The sequence below is a fragment of the Leopardus geoffroyi genome, chromosome D1 (assembly GCF_018350155.1).
Source record: "Leopardus geoffroyi isolate Oge1 chromosome D1, O.geoffroyi_Oge1_pat1.0, whole genome shotgun sequence".
NCBI classification, from domain to species: Eukaryota; Metazoa; Chordata; class Mammalia; order Carnivora; family Felidae; genus Leopardus; species Leopardus geoffroyi.
This window is the reverse complement of record NC_059329.1, coordinates 24,262,645-24,276,371: the sequence shown is the minus strand read 5'-3', so window position 1 is coordinate 24,276,371 and position 13,727 is coordinate 24,262,645. Positions and strand designations below refer to the sequence as shown.

General features: G+C 44.0%; 1 long non-coding RNA gene across 2 annotated transcripts; it reads right to left on the bottom strand.

The window, feature by feature from the left end:
• Positions 1 to 326: 326 nt before the first annotated feature.
• LOC123600915 lies at positions 327 to 13,115 on the bottom strand. 2 transcript variants are annotated; one of them, XR_006713875.1, is made up of 3 exons: positions 12,857 to 13,115; positions 3,399 to 3,514; positions 327 to 573 (listed from the first exon to the last, which is right to left on the bottom strand). It is a non-coding gene; the product is annotated as an uncharacterized LOC123600915 (long non-coding RNA). The 2 variants fall into 2 exon arrangements; XR_006713876.1 differs by lacking the exon at positions 12,857 to 13,115 and adding an exon at positions 12,288 to 12,335.
• Between the last annotated feature and the right edge of the window lie 612 nt (positions 13,116 to 13,727).

The window sequence follows — 13,727 nt, the reverse complement described above, 5'->3', positions numbered from 1 at the left end:
CATGTTCCTATTAAGCCTTATCTCATCCATCATGAATAAGTGAGATTGGATTTTTGCACTAAATTTAGGGACCTTAAGCTCATCATCTATTGAATGTTATCTTGTTAGAACTGACATGCCAATATCACTCATTTAAATCTCTTTGGATCTCAGTTCTATCTTTTCAACACATCATATAACTTTCTACTGTGAAGCATCCACAGATTTGCTGTTTATCCAAGTCACTGATAAAATATTTAACAGGATAAGACCCCTTAATACCCTGCTAAAACCTTTCTCCTATAGGAGCTGAGTCAGAGCGAACAAAAGTCCAGATACACAGGCTATAGCGTTTTCTAGGTTCACCAAAGGAAAATTTTTATTTCTGAAAGTGGCAAACAAATATGCTAATTTCCTGTTGGTGGGGCGAGGGGGGGATTTCTTTCGTTCTCCAGGATTCCTTGAAGATTTCCGATCATGGTTACAGTTGTGCGAATCTCCTTGACATAAATTTCTCATTGCCTTAGGATATCGCGGGCATAAACTCTTTTAAAATTGTTGGATCTACCATTTTCAGCCCAGATATCATGCTTTCTGACAAAAAGAGAAAAATCTAAGAATTAAGAGATGTGAAGTTCTATGTTAAATATGACAGTATTTTTCTCATGTGATCTAAGTAGTGGGCGTGTCCCATTTCAATACTTTTTGCCTCCAAAAAGACGCCATTGACCCCAGTTCCCTTTGCAGTTTAACCTGCCTGCCATTTAGGTATGCTGACTCTTTATAGTCATAATTAGTTATTTCCTTTTATTTCCCTCATTTTTCAGAGTGCAAAATAACACTGAGGTGTGGGGGGAATACCACCTGCCTTTCTTTGCGTCTTTGAAAGAATTCCCTGTAATTTCATCTTGTGCCTTCCATTTGTGTCTATTTTTCAATGTTTTGATATATCCCTTCTAAAAATCTAGAATATTCAGTGTTTTGTTCTCTGGACATTAGGGACACCAAGACGAAACAGTCACTCTCTCCCAATTTTTCTCAGTTTCATGTCCCGAGCAAAGTTTTCTTGTTGGTTTATACTGTGTAGTATCCATGCCATTTGCTGCCCCCCATATTCTAAAGAAAATGACCAGAAATGTCCTTTGGTTTTTTGATGTGTCCTTTGATTTTACCAGCGTGAGATGCCCTGGAAATGTACACCTGTTTGAAGTTTCTAATATTGCCCGTGTATCGTGCTTCTGTGCTGGTTTAGTTACCACTACATCTGTCTGGCTGGGCAATTCATAGTATATTCCCACAACAATATTCTAGTCCATTTTACTTCTTACTTATGTATTCTTATGTCCATGAAATTTCCATCCTCGGGTTCTCGAATATCCACACAAATGTATCTTCTTGGCATATGTGACTCCTATGACCTGGTGTTTTCTGAATTCTTGTTTTGCTTTTGTTATGATACTTTAGTCTTGCAACCTATGACCACCAGGCTTTAGGGGCATTTGAGAAGTTTCTGCTGTACTGCCAGATGCTACACTCCCCCCCCCCCCATTCTCTATTACTTATCCAAACTCTCTACGTCCATGTCTGGGCCTCTGAGGCCATGAACACTGTTTTCAAACCCTTCTTGTTCAAGTGAGTCACTAGCTCCCCAGCACTGCCACTCATTTCTTCATAACCTATGTATTCACTGTTCTATTTGGAAATGACTGTTGGGATTGGAAGTTATAAGCAAGGCCTCTTCAGCCCCATTTGGACCATATCTGCCCGAAAGATCTCTTGTCAGACTTACCGATTTAGAAATAAAAGTAGCACCCAGCTTGTTGGGATGGGGCCATTAACATTGAGAGGATATTGTGTAGTAGGAGGTGGGTCAGTATATGAGGGTTTTGTGAATCATTATTTGCAAACACATCTTTAAACACTGAGCTCGGGACGGCTCAGTGGAAATAGCACGCCCATCATTTTTGTCGCACTGCCTATGTCAGAAGAGAACATTCTTCAGCATTTCATTAACATGACTTGAGCCCATGTGGCCAGGTGCATACCCCAGCACAGAATATGCCTTGTCCAAAATGGCGCATGCTTTCAGGCCCGTGAGGAGCACAGCTGGCCTGCCCTTGCAACACTCTTGATGCTGTCTCCATTCGCACCGCAGATTGACTAATTATTCACAGTGTGTGAGGCCCGGAGAGATATTCTTGTCTGGAAGCTTGTGCTATAACACTGTCACTAGCAAGAGTGTGTTCTCAGGGCCCACTTTTCTAGATAGAAATACCTCATGAAGGCATGGGAGTGTGCTGCAGTTATTAAAGGGACACCTGGTGATTTATCTTTCAAAGGCCCCTGGTAACTTTTGAAACCCTGATATTTTTGCAAATTAGCAGCTGTGGCCTTTTCCGAGCTAGGGCCCAGCATAAAGCTTTCAATACTGTTACAATGCGATGCATTTGCCACTTGGATCAATACCACAGATTCCATTAAGCTGTGCCTGGCATCCTGCTTTCTACCTATCATTGGTGACCTCCTTTCCCTGCTTCCATTTTCAAACCTCTGCAGCACTGTACAAGGAACCTATTAAGTGTTCCAAATTAAGGAGGATTTATGCAAGTCTCTTTCTCTTTTCCCTGCTATGAGCTTGGGAATCACAATGAGTGACACTATAGGTCCTCAGAAATGAGCCTGCATATAAAGTATGGTTCTCTTTAATAAGAACACCTGCTAATGATAGTCACTTGATGATAATGTGCAGGGACTGACCTCAAACTATGGCCTCCCAGTGCCCATCCCTGGTGACAAACTTATACAATAGTCTCACTTTATCTTGTACTCTGGAAATATGGATCAGTTTCTCTCTCTCTCTCTCTCTCTCTCTCTCTGGTTGTTCTCATATGAGGAATGGGCAGTGAGCCACAGTAACCTTTAATCTATTTGAAACTGTGAGACATCTCCCCAGGAAAATTCATTTGTACACATATGCAAACATTTGCATGGGATTAGAGGTTGTTTAAAGCCCCATCATGTCCATTTATGGGATCCCTAGGGATTCAACGGGCCATAGGTTCTAGGGAGGCCTCCGCGGGATCCTTAGCACCTGACAACGTGGACAAGTCACATCCCTCCAGAAAGGAAAAATAGAGAAAGAAAATTACATCTTTACCAACTCTGTAAAAAATCATGCTTATTGAGGTACAACTTATATACAGTAAAAATCACCATTTCTAGGTGTACATTGTAAGCAGAGCCGCCATCATAAATAGTATATAGAATATTCCCAAGCCCTGAAAAGTTCCTTTGTGCCCTGTTGTAGTAAATCACCGCCCCTCACCTCCTGCCCCGAAAACTACTGATCTGAGTTTTGTCTCTAAAGTTTTATCTTTTATCGAATGCTGTGTAAGTTGACCCATAGAGCACAGGCATACCTCGGAGATATTACGGGTCCAGTTCCTGGTCTTGAGGACCTCCCGATCCAGAGTGCCGTGTGTCCTAAGAGGAGGATGTGTAGGAGGCATTTGGAAAGCACTGTGGGCAGCTCAACCTAGAAGCGAAGGAAAAGTTTCCAGAGATCGGAAGACCCCTCTGCGGAGTCTGAAGGATGTGTGAGACGCTGGCAAAGGAAACTTGGAGGGTGTGATGAGACCACTGGAATAGGGTGAACAAGGATATGAGACCTGAAGAAACGTGAGCGAGGTGTGCAAAAACATCACCACCACTGGAAGATAAAGTGCAAGGTGGGACTGTCAGGAAATGACGACAAAGACACAATAAGGACCACATCACAATAAAATGAGTATCATAATAAAGTAAGTCAAATAAATTGTTTGGTTTCTCAGTACACATAAAAGTTACATTTTTTTTGTTTTGTTTTGTTTTTTGTTTTGAGAGACAGAGAGTGCTTGAGGGGCAGAGGGAGGAGGGAGAGGGAGAGAGAGACAGAGAGAGAGAGAGTATTTTAAGCAGACTCCACACTCAGTGCAGAGCCTGACATGAGGCATGATCCCAGATGACACTGGGGTCATGACCTGAGCCGAAACCAAGAGTCAGACGGCTCAACCAACTTAGCCACCCATGTGCCCCCCCTTTTTATTTAAAGTTATGTTTACATTATACTGTATTAGGTGCGCAATACCATTATGTCTAAAAATGTACATACCTTAATTTAAAAATACTTTATGTTAAAAAATGGTAGCCACCATCTGAGCTTTCAGCGAGTCATAATCTTTTGCTGGTGGAGGGCTTGCATTGATGTTGATGTTGATGTTGATGGCTGCTGACTGATCAGGGTGGTTGTTGGGGTGGCTGTGGCAATGTCGTGAAATAAGACGACAGTGAAATTTACCACATTGACCCTTCTCTCCATGAGTGATTTCTCTATTGCACGCGATGCTGTTGGATAGCATTTTACCCACACAAGAACTTCTTTCAAAATTGGAGTCAACCCTCTCAAACCCTTGCTGCTGTTTTCTGTTTTGTTAACCGAGTTCATGTAATATTCCAAACCCTGTGTTGTCATTTCAACAATCTTCGTAACATCTCCACCAGGAGTAGTTTCCATCTCAAGAAACCTTACCTTCTTTGCTCATCCGTAAGAAGCAACTCCTGATCCCCTCATTTTATGATGAGTTGGTAAAAATTCAGTCCGATCTTCAGGCTCCACTTCTAGTTCTCTTGCTATTTCCACCACATCTGCAGCTCCTTACTCCTCTCAAGTCTTGAACCCCTCACAGTCACCCATGAGGATTGAAATCAACTTCTTCCACATTCCTGTTAATGTCGATATTCGACCTCTTCCCATGAATCACAAATGTTCTTAATGGCATCTAGAATGGTGAATCCTTTACATAAGGTTTTCAATTTACTTTGCCCAGATCCATCAGAGGAATCACTATCCATGGCAACTATAGCCTTACAAAACGTATTTCTTAAATAATAGGACTGCAAGTTGAAATTACTCCTTGGTCCATAAGCTACAGAACAGATGCTGTGTTGGGAAGCATGAAACGACATTACAGCTCGCTGTACCATCCCCATCAGAGCTCTTGGGTGACCAGGCACATTGTCGACAAGCAGTGATATTTTAAAAAGAATTTTTTTTTTCTTTCCTGAGCAGTAAGTCTCAACAGTGGGTTTAAAATATTCAGCAAACCATGTTGTAAACAGGTGTGCTGTCATCCAGACTTTGTTGCTCCATTTATACAGCACAGGCAGAGTCCATTTAGCATATTTCTTAAGGGCCCTAGGATTTTCGTAGGGGTAAGTGAGTGCTAGCTTCAGCTTAAAGTCACAAACTGCATTAGTCCCTAAAAAAAATAGCCTGTTCTTTGAAGCGTTGAAGCCAGGCATTGACTTCTCTCTAGCTGTGAAAGTCCTAGGTGGCATCTTCTTCCAAGGGAAGGCCATTTAATCTACACTGAAAATCTGTTGTGTAGCGATGACACCTATATTAATTACCTTAGCAGAATCTTCTGGAGAACTTGATGCAGCTCCTACATTCGCACTTGCTGTCTTAGTTTACACTGTTAAGTTACGCAGATGGCTTCTTTCCTTAAACCTCACGAACCAACCTCTGCCAGCTTCACATTTTTTTTTTTCTGCAGCTTCCTCACCTCTCTCAACCTTTCATAGAACGAAAGAGAGGTCAGGCCTTACTCTGGATTAGGCGTTGCTGGTTAAGTCTTCTCTCCAGACCACGAAAACTCTCTCCACGTCAGCAAGAAGGCTTTCTTGTCATTTGTGTTTACTGATGTAGCGCTTTTAATTGCCTTCAGGAACTTCTCCTTTGCATTCACAGCTTGGCTGACTGGCACAAGAGCCCTAGCTTTTGGTCTGCCTTGACTTTCAACACACCTTCCTCACCGAGCTTGATCATTTCTAGCTTGGGCTTGAAAGGGAGAGATGAGTGAGCCTTCCTTTCACTTGTACACTTAGAGGTCAGTGTAGGGTTATTAATTGGCCTCCTCTCCTTTATTCTCCTTTCCTTTAAAAAGATTTTTAAGTTTCTTTATTTATTTTGAGAGGAGGGTGGGCAGAGAAAGAGGGAGAGAGAGAGAGAATCCCAGGCAGGCTCTGCAATGTCAGCACAGAGACCGACGCAGAGGGCTCGATCTCACAAACCAGGAGACTGTGACCTGAGCTGAAATCAAGAGCCAGACACTTAACCAACTGAGCCACCCAGACATCCCTTAATTGGTCTGCTTTCAATAGTGTTGTGTCTCAGGGAATAGGGAGGCCTGAGGAGAGGGAGAGAGATGGGGAATCGATGCTCAGTGGAGAGGCCAGAGCACACATACGTCAACTGAGTTAGTTGTCTTAGGTGGGCATGGTTTGTGGCACTCCAGAACAAGGACAATAGTAACATCAAAGATCCCTGATCAGAGACCACCATAACCAATATAATAATAATGAAGGAGTTTGAAATATTACGAGTATTACAAAAATGGGACACAGAGACATAAAGTGAGCAAATGCTATGGGAAAAATGGCGCCGATAGACTTGTTCCATACAAGGTTGCCACCAACCTTCAACTTGTGAAGAATGCAGTATCTGTGAAGTGCAATGAAATGAAGAAAAAAAAAAAAATGAGGTGTGCCTGTCCCTAGCCCTTTGTGTTTGACTTAAGTCAATTAGTATGGTGCTCATGACCTTGTCCAAGGGAAAATCCAAAATAAAGTGAGAGCCGGTGAATGAGCTCATCCTACATAGATACAGGGGAGCGACAGTTTGAGGTCCATCCCTGAAGCTTGTCATCAAGTTACCATAGGTCGCTGATTTCTTACTGAAGAGACTGCTATCCTGTGCATGTTCTTGCACAAGTCAGAAGTTTGTTCTTTTTTTACTGCTGAGAAGTATTCCACTCTATGAATATAGCACAACTTGCTAACTTTTTATGTCCTTAATAACATGTTTTATTTTTATGTTGATTCTTTTGTTTCAGCTTAATATAAGACCAGTAGGAGTGGGGTAGGTCATCTTTGGCTTTCTTCAGAGCATGGTCTTCCTACTCCCCCCATGCACACGGAGTAGAAGTGGCAACTAACATATATGGAGACCCTCTTATGTGTGGAATGCTGTGTGAGGCATTTTTCTTAGTTCTGGAAGCTTTCTGTGAAATAGGAATTAACATTCCCATTTTGTTCGTACAGGACGCCAAGAGAGACTAACTGCTAGTTAAGGTACAGAGAAGGCAGAACCCAAGTCCTCTTGGATTCAATATCTTTGCTTGAGTGTTTAGAATCCCTCAATCAACTTTGACCATTGACCTAGGATGGAGAAGAGGTAGGAGGCGAACACTGAAAAATATATAGATATGTGATGAACCTGTAGTCCCTGGGGAATCCCTTAGCACCCTTCCGTCCCTCGCCATCTTCTCTCACCCCTCACCCCATACCAAGCCGATCAGCACCTGACCACAGCACTTCTTAGGCACAAGCTGGTCAGTGGAGCGGTCCCTCGGGGTCATCGGAAGCAAACTCAGCCATTTCAGAAAACGCCGGAAAGACTTAGAGAAAGGAAGATCCTTTCTTGTAAATCTAGCGGGGAGGATTTTTCTCTCTCCCTCTTCAGTTCAAAGAGGATACTGTTGACTCAATTATTCAGCTCATTTGAGCCCTCGCCGGGACACGCCAGATCCCCATCCCCTCTGTTTCCCCAAAGAGTAAGAGGTGTTGGGATCCAGGCGGGACTGTGTATCTGGTATGTAGGAGAGGAACTGGCAGAGCTCAGGGTGAAATGCATTCTTGCCCCTTCATTCCTGTGGCCTGGAGGTTAACATTCAACTATACTAGGGTCTAAGAAATTGCCTCCTTTGCCGGAATTAAATGAAATCTAATGAAACAGAAATCCAGGTCAGTGTGGTTCAGGATCAGACCTTCAGCTCTTCATTTGCTGGCAGCTCCTCTTGTAATAATTAAACAGAAAGTCGTAGGCAGGCAACAGTGAAATCCATTGCTAATCTTGCCCCTCATCAGCCTATCTTCCTAAATGTTCCTTAATTAAGGTTTCTAAATGCTCTGCATTCCCTCCGCAACCAGGGTACCAAAATGAAGCTGACTGCTTCGGGGATGCCCAACAACCAGAGGTGTAAGGTCTTCCAGAGGGTATTTCTCATCCAGAATGTGCAAAAGAAGAAAAGAAAAAAAAAAAAAGCAGAAATAAAGTGCAATAACCAGAAATGCATGTGAGAATGAGCGGAGAAATGGGGACAGGGAGGGTTGGGAGGGGAACTTTTTTTTTTTTTTTTTTCTGGAGGATTTCACTTTAAGGATTCTGAAGGCGTATCGCTGGCTTTATCACGGCTTCTCCAACACGCCAGGGAGTGAATGAAACAGCTGTCACATTTAAACACACACAGCGGTAATCCTCCACTGAGCACAATGCCAGGACAGAACAGAAAATCTATCAACACTTACAATGCATTCTATTTATTTAGCGACTCATCCCCTTCTACCAAAAGTTCCATCTGTGGGGTTGAGACTGGGGCCACATGCCGCTGGTGGCTTTTTGTGGTTTGACAACTACCGAAGGAGGGACTATGGGAGGTGGTCAGATGTGGTAGGTGGGCGTTGGAAGGTGTAAAAGTCACAGAACTGGGACTTGAAGAGGACCAAAGGTGTGTGGCACAGTGAACCCACAGGGTCCTTCACATCAAGAGGCAAAGGAATGTAAGAAATGCCCCAGGTACTTCCCCCTTCTCTTTCTCAACATCTCATTTAAAAGACCAAGATCTCTATTTCTTCTCCTTCCATGGACTGTGTGTCTTCCCAGGAGATGTGTGCTGATCACTAGGGGCCTGGGAGGGAAAGCAGAACTGCTTTGAGGGGTCATAAAAGAAGCTGCCTGACCAAGTATCACGTAGAAAGAACAGTCAGGAGAGAACATCTAAAGTGCCTCGACATCAATAGGATCTAAAAATATTTACTTATTAATTATGGTACATTAAACAATGAGGATTGCACATAGCAGATCTGGCAGGAATTTTAAAACCATATGTGCAGTTCCCCGTAAGGAAACCATACACTAGAGAAGCGGTGGGTGCCGATCCCCTTGCTCCCCAGGAAACGCAGAGCCAGAACCAAGGACCCCTGAAGGCTGCCTTGGTGTGCACACCGGCAAGAATGAAATCTGGACAGGGGAATGGACGTCCATAAGGGGATCTCAAATGGAAAAAATGAGGCAGGTAGGGAGAATGGGAAGAAAAGACAACTGAAACACACAGACTGAAACACACACACTGGCCTTCTAAAGGCTCTCAGCTGGGTGCAGCTCAAGAACCGTGGAGAGTTGCAGAGAACCAGGATAGAATTCAGGAGAGAAAGCCACAGATTATGAGAGGGCTGACACACAGACTAGCAGATTAAATCTCAACAAGAAGCTGCCAAAACGTACGTTAATGAATAGTCTTTTAAAAGCTTGTTCGGCTTAATTCAATTATATTCAAAGAAGTTTAATTCAGATAGTATGTTCTCCCCCAGCTCGTGTGAGACTTTGTGCCAGGCACTGGAGGTAGCACAAAAGTGAACACGCATGGCTCTTCCAGTGGTTCCAGTCTGGAATCAGGGAATAAATCATAAGGAACTGTGTGATCTGGGAGGAAGAGCACCGGATTTGGACTCAGACAGTTGGAGATCTGAATCTTGCCTCCGGCACATTCTACCGTGTGACTTCAGACAAGGCAACTCTGTTCCCCCGCCTTATACATCATAGGATTGCTATCAAATCTAAAAGGTGTACAAAGCTCTGTCTGTTAGCAGAGTGCAACGAATGTTAGCTTCTTTTTCCTGTAAACACTACACTCTAGGGTGAAAAAAGGCAGGGTGTGTTGGGGAAAAATGGAGAATTCACTCTGGCTAGAGCCGGGGGCTTGTGACATAGAGGGAGATCAAGTGGAAAAGGCTTGGGATAATACACACAGGGCCTGGGATGCAGGGTTCAAGGCTGGATAGGAACGAGGGAGAGTCTGAGACTTATACTTGGGTCAATGATGACACAAGAAGTAGGCTTGAGGAGGAGAGGGCAAACCCCTGGAAAAAGTCCACTGTTATAGTCCAAGTCAGAATTTATGAGTCTGTTAAGCAACCGATTCTTGATTTTGGCTCAGGTGTTGGTCTTGGTGGTCTGTGAGATCAAGCCCTGTGCTGGGCTCTACGCTAATATAGCATGAACCCTGCTTGGGATCCTCTCTCTCCTCTACCTCTGCCCCGCCCCCCCTCACAGACATACACACAAAATAAATAAAATTTTTTAAAAATTAAAATCATAAAGTTTCATGAGGTCAGGGGTCTTTGTTTGCCTGGCATATAATAGGAGCATATTCAATACTTCTTGGAATGAAAAGAAAGGGAAAAAGTACAAAATGGCCCCATGATTCTTTGCCTCGGTAGCTAGAAGGATGCTTTACAGAGCATTATAGAGGAAAGGCAGGTGAACGAGTTTGGACAGCAAGCTGACCAGCTGTTTTCTGTTTCCTCTAAATAAAAGTAGGCTTCAGTACAATTGTGGAAGATTGACATTCCAGATTTTCCACATCAAATGCGGTCAAGTATTTGTGTGTGTTGCTAAACAGAACAGAGAGAAAGGGACTGTGGCCAGAGCCCTTTTGCGGTTCAGATGTTTGGCCGTCTGATGGAGAGGGGGCTTTTTGACATGTCTAAAGAAAGAAAAGGATACGGTAGTTGAGCTTCCGGTCCAGCCCATCCTCCCAGGGCTGAGCCCCCACTGCTCAGCCGCTCTGCAAAGGAGATAATGCTTCCCATCAGCCCTCAGGTGCCCCACGCTGAGAATGCACGTCAAGGCCCAGAGCCTTGTTGGCAGGGCTGATGAGCTGGGCTTTGTCTGTCTCTGTGTCTTAGGCTCTTCTCTGCACCACCCCGGTTAGCAGCTTCGGAAATGTGGAACACGTTGTAATCCTTAACTCCACTGTTTTGAGACGTCCCTGCAATGGCTATAATAATCATCTTACAAACAACCTAGAACAAGCTCTAATTGCTTCTAATGTTGTATTACGGCTGGGATATGGGGAGAGCAGAGACATGCTGTCACAACTCTGCTCTGATTATATGGTACCTCAGGGAGCATTTTTATGGAAGAAAAGGCAACAAGCCTATTGTTCTTCCTTCTTTTGTGGGGGGAGTTGGCTCAGTGGAGCCCTCCCCGCACCCAGGCAGCGAAAGAGAGAGGATCCTGAGCCGGCAGAGGAACCCAAAGCTTCTGGTGTCCTGTGAACAATAAGAATAATTTGATGTACAGACAAAGGAGCAGGGATGTAGTCTTACTTCCCTTCACTACTGCTGGTGATGGTGCTTCTGAGCCAGCAACTTTTACCATGGAAAAAGTCCTCAAGTGCTAATGACTTCCTGAGACAAGGCACCAACCCAAGGCAGTGAGATGTTCTGAATCAATGAGGGAATCAATGAATGGGTAAGTGGATCACTGACAGAGCCAACTTTAACTGAGATCCTAAAAAATACCAGGGTTTCACACAAATTACTGCATCAGTCCTTTTCAATAACTCTCTCAGGAAGGTTCTAAATCGCCTCCTTTCAATAGATGAGGAAACTGGAGCTCAGGAAAGTTAGGTGGGGCAGTCCAAGAATCACACACACACACACACACACAAAAGCCCTCACAAGTGAGAGAATCAGGACTCAAGTATCCAGCCCCGTGTTGTTTCTGTATACATGACCTTCCTACATCCTCCGGTTTGGGGAGATTGGTTCTAATTTGGTTCGGATGGTCGTTGCTGGTACAGTCATGTGACTGACCCTCAGTTTACCCTCACAACTCTCTTCTGTCTCCACAGAGTCTGGCACTGCAGTCTGAGCCTCTGTTCTAGAGCCGCCTTCCCCCCTCATAGAGCACCTTACCTCCGAAGCCTTCAAATCTTTCGAAAAGCTTTCCCAATTATTATTTTATCTCATATTGACAACATCCCTGTGTGGGTCAAGAAGGCAGGTGCCATGATTTCCCATTTTCCGGTCAAGTGGACTGAAACCTTCCACTGGAGGCATACAGCAAGTTGCTGAAAGAATCAGGACTTGCACCCAACTGCTTGACTCCTGGGGTTAACGCTCTCCACCAGTCTGGATCCAGCCCAACCCAACCCCAGCTTCAGTTTGTCAGACTATCGGAGCAAACAGGATGGGCTGTGGCTTTGTTTAGGGAAGTGGAGACAGAAGTTGGGGGGGGATTCTGGCCAAGCAGGGCATGGATGCCAGTTAGATTCTTTACATCCTGATGTGTTCCTGCCATAGACAACTTTCTAACCCCTGAACAAATAAAATACAAATCCTAAAGATTTATTGAAAAATCCTACCTCTAGGGGCACCTGGATGATTCAGTCGGTTAAGCGTCCAACTCAGTTTGGGCTCAGGTCATGATCCCAGTGTCGTGGGATTGAGCCCCGCATTGGGCTCCGCCTACAGCATAGAGCCTGGTTGAGATTCTCTCTCTCTTTCCTTCTGCTCTTCTCTTCTGCCTGTGCTCTCTCTCTTTCTTAAAAAAAAAAAAGAAAAGAAAAAAGAAAGAGCGGCGCCTGGGTGGCGCAGTCGGTTGAGCGTCCGACTTCAGCCAGGTCATGATCTCGCGGTCCGTGAGTTCGAGCCCCGCGTCAGGCTCTGGGCTGATGGCTCAGAGCCTGGAGCCTGTTTCCGATTCTGTGTCTCCCTCTCTCTCTGCCCCTCCCCCATTCATGCTCTGTCTCTCTCTGTCCCAAAAATAAATAAACATTGAAAAAAAAAATTTTTTTAATAAAAAAATAAAAAAATAAAAAAAAAGAAAGAAAGAAAGAAAATGAAATAAGTAAATAAATAAAGTGAAAAACATTTTTTAAATCCTACCTCTAAAGATAAAAATTATACCACCAGAGTCCTGCCCCCTGCTTACCTGTGTTTGAGATAAATGTGAGAAGTTAACCTTGTGGGCAGGTAATAGCTTATCTTTCACTGCTTCCCATCCAGAAGATCTCCATAGGGACCCATCTCCCCACCAGGATTCACGTCCTCTGGGACAGCGTGGGTGCCTGAAGCTGCGTCTACATATCTTGAGTTTGCTCTCGCCTGCCCAAGGCCTGGATTCCCCAGCCCTGGCAGATGTACACCGAGGTCCTCCTGCTCCTTTCTGTCTAGAAGCTGTCTCATAAAGGCAGAGCAGTAATCATTTACTCTGCTATTCACACAACATTAGCTACGTTCCAAGCACTCTGCAGACCTTAACCCCTTCAGGCCCCTTGCCAAACAAGTTGGAGAGCACAGGAAGAATTCATTAAACCAACATTCCGTTGAATGAGTCACCCGAAATGCCCCACGGTTTACAATCTGATACACCGAAGAGTGAAATTTGCCTGCCTTTAGTATTTTGACAGGATGGAACTAACCTTGAGAGCGAGTGAAAAACACCTGGCTCTAGACACACATCCATTCATTTATTCCTTAAATATTTATTGTCTGCCTACTATGTGCCAGGCACATATTTGTCGAGGGTTGGTACAGGGGTTGACTATCTAGTAAGACAGACTGCCACAATTTCCTCTTATAATTTATTACCCACCTATTTAAGCCTTTAAAGTCCTGGTAAGGCCCAGAGAAAGTCTGGAAATCAGATTGATAAGGCAAACGCCATACTCGGAACAAAGACTGTATCTGTAACTGACATGCAAAATCTCTGCCTTGCCGCCCAAAAAAAGAAGAAAAAAAAAGAAAAGAAAAGAAAAGAAAAGAAAAACACCCAAAAAACAAAAACAAAAAAACAAAAGAAA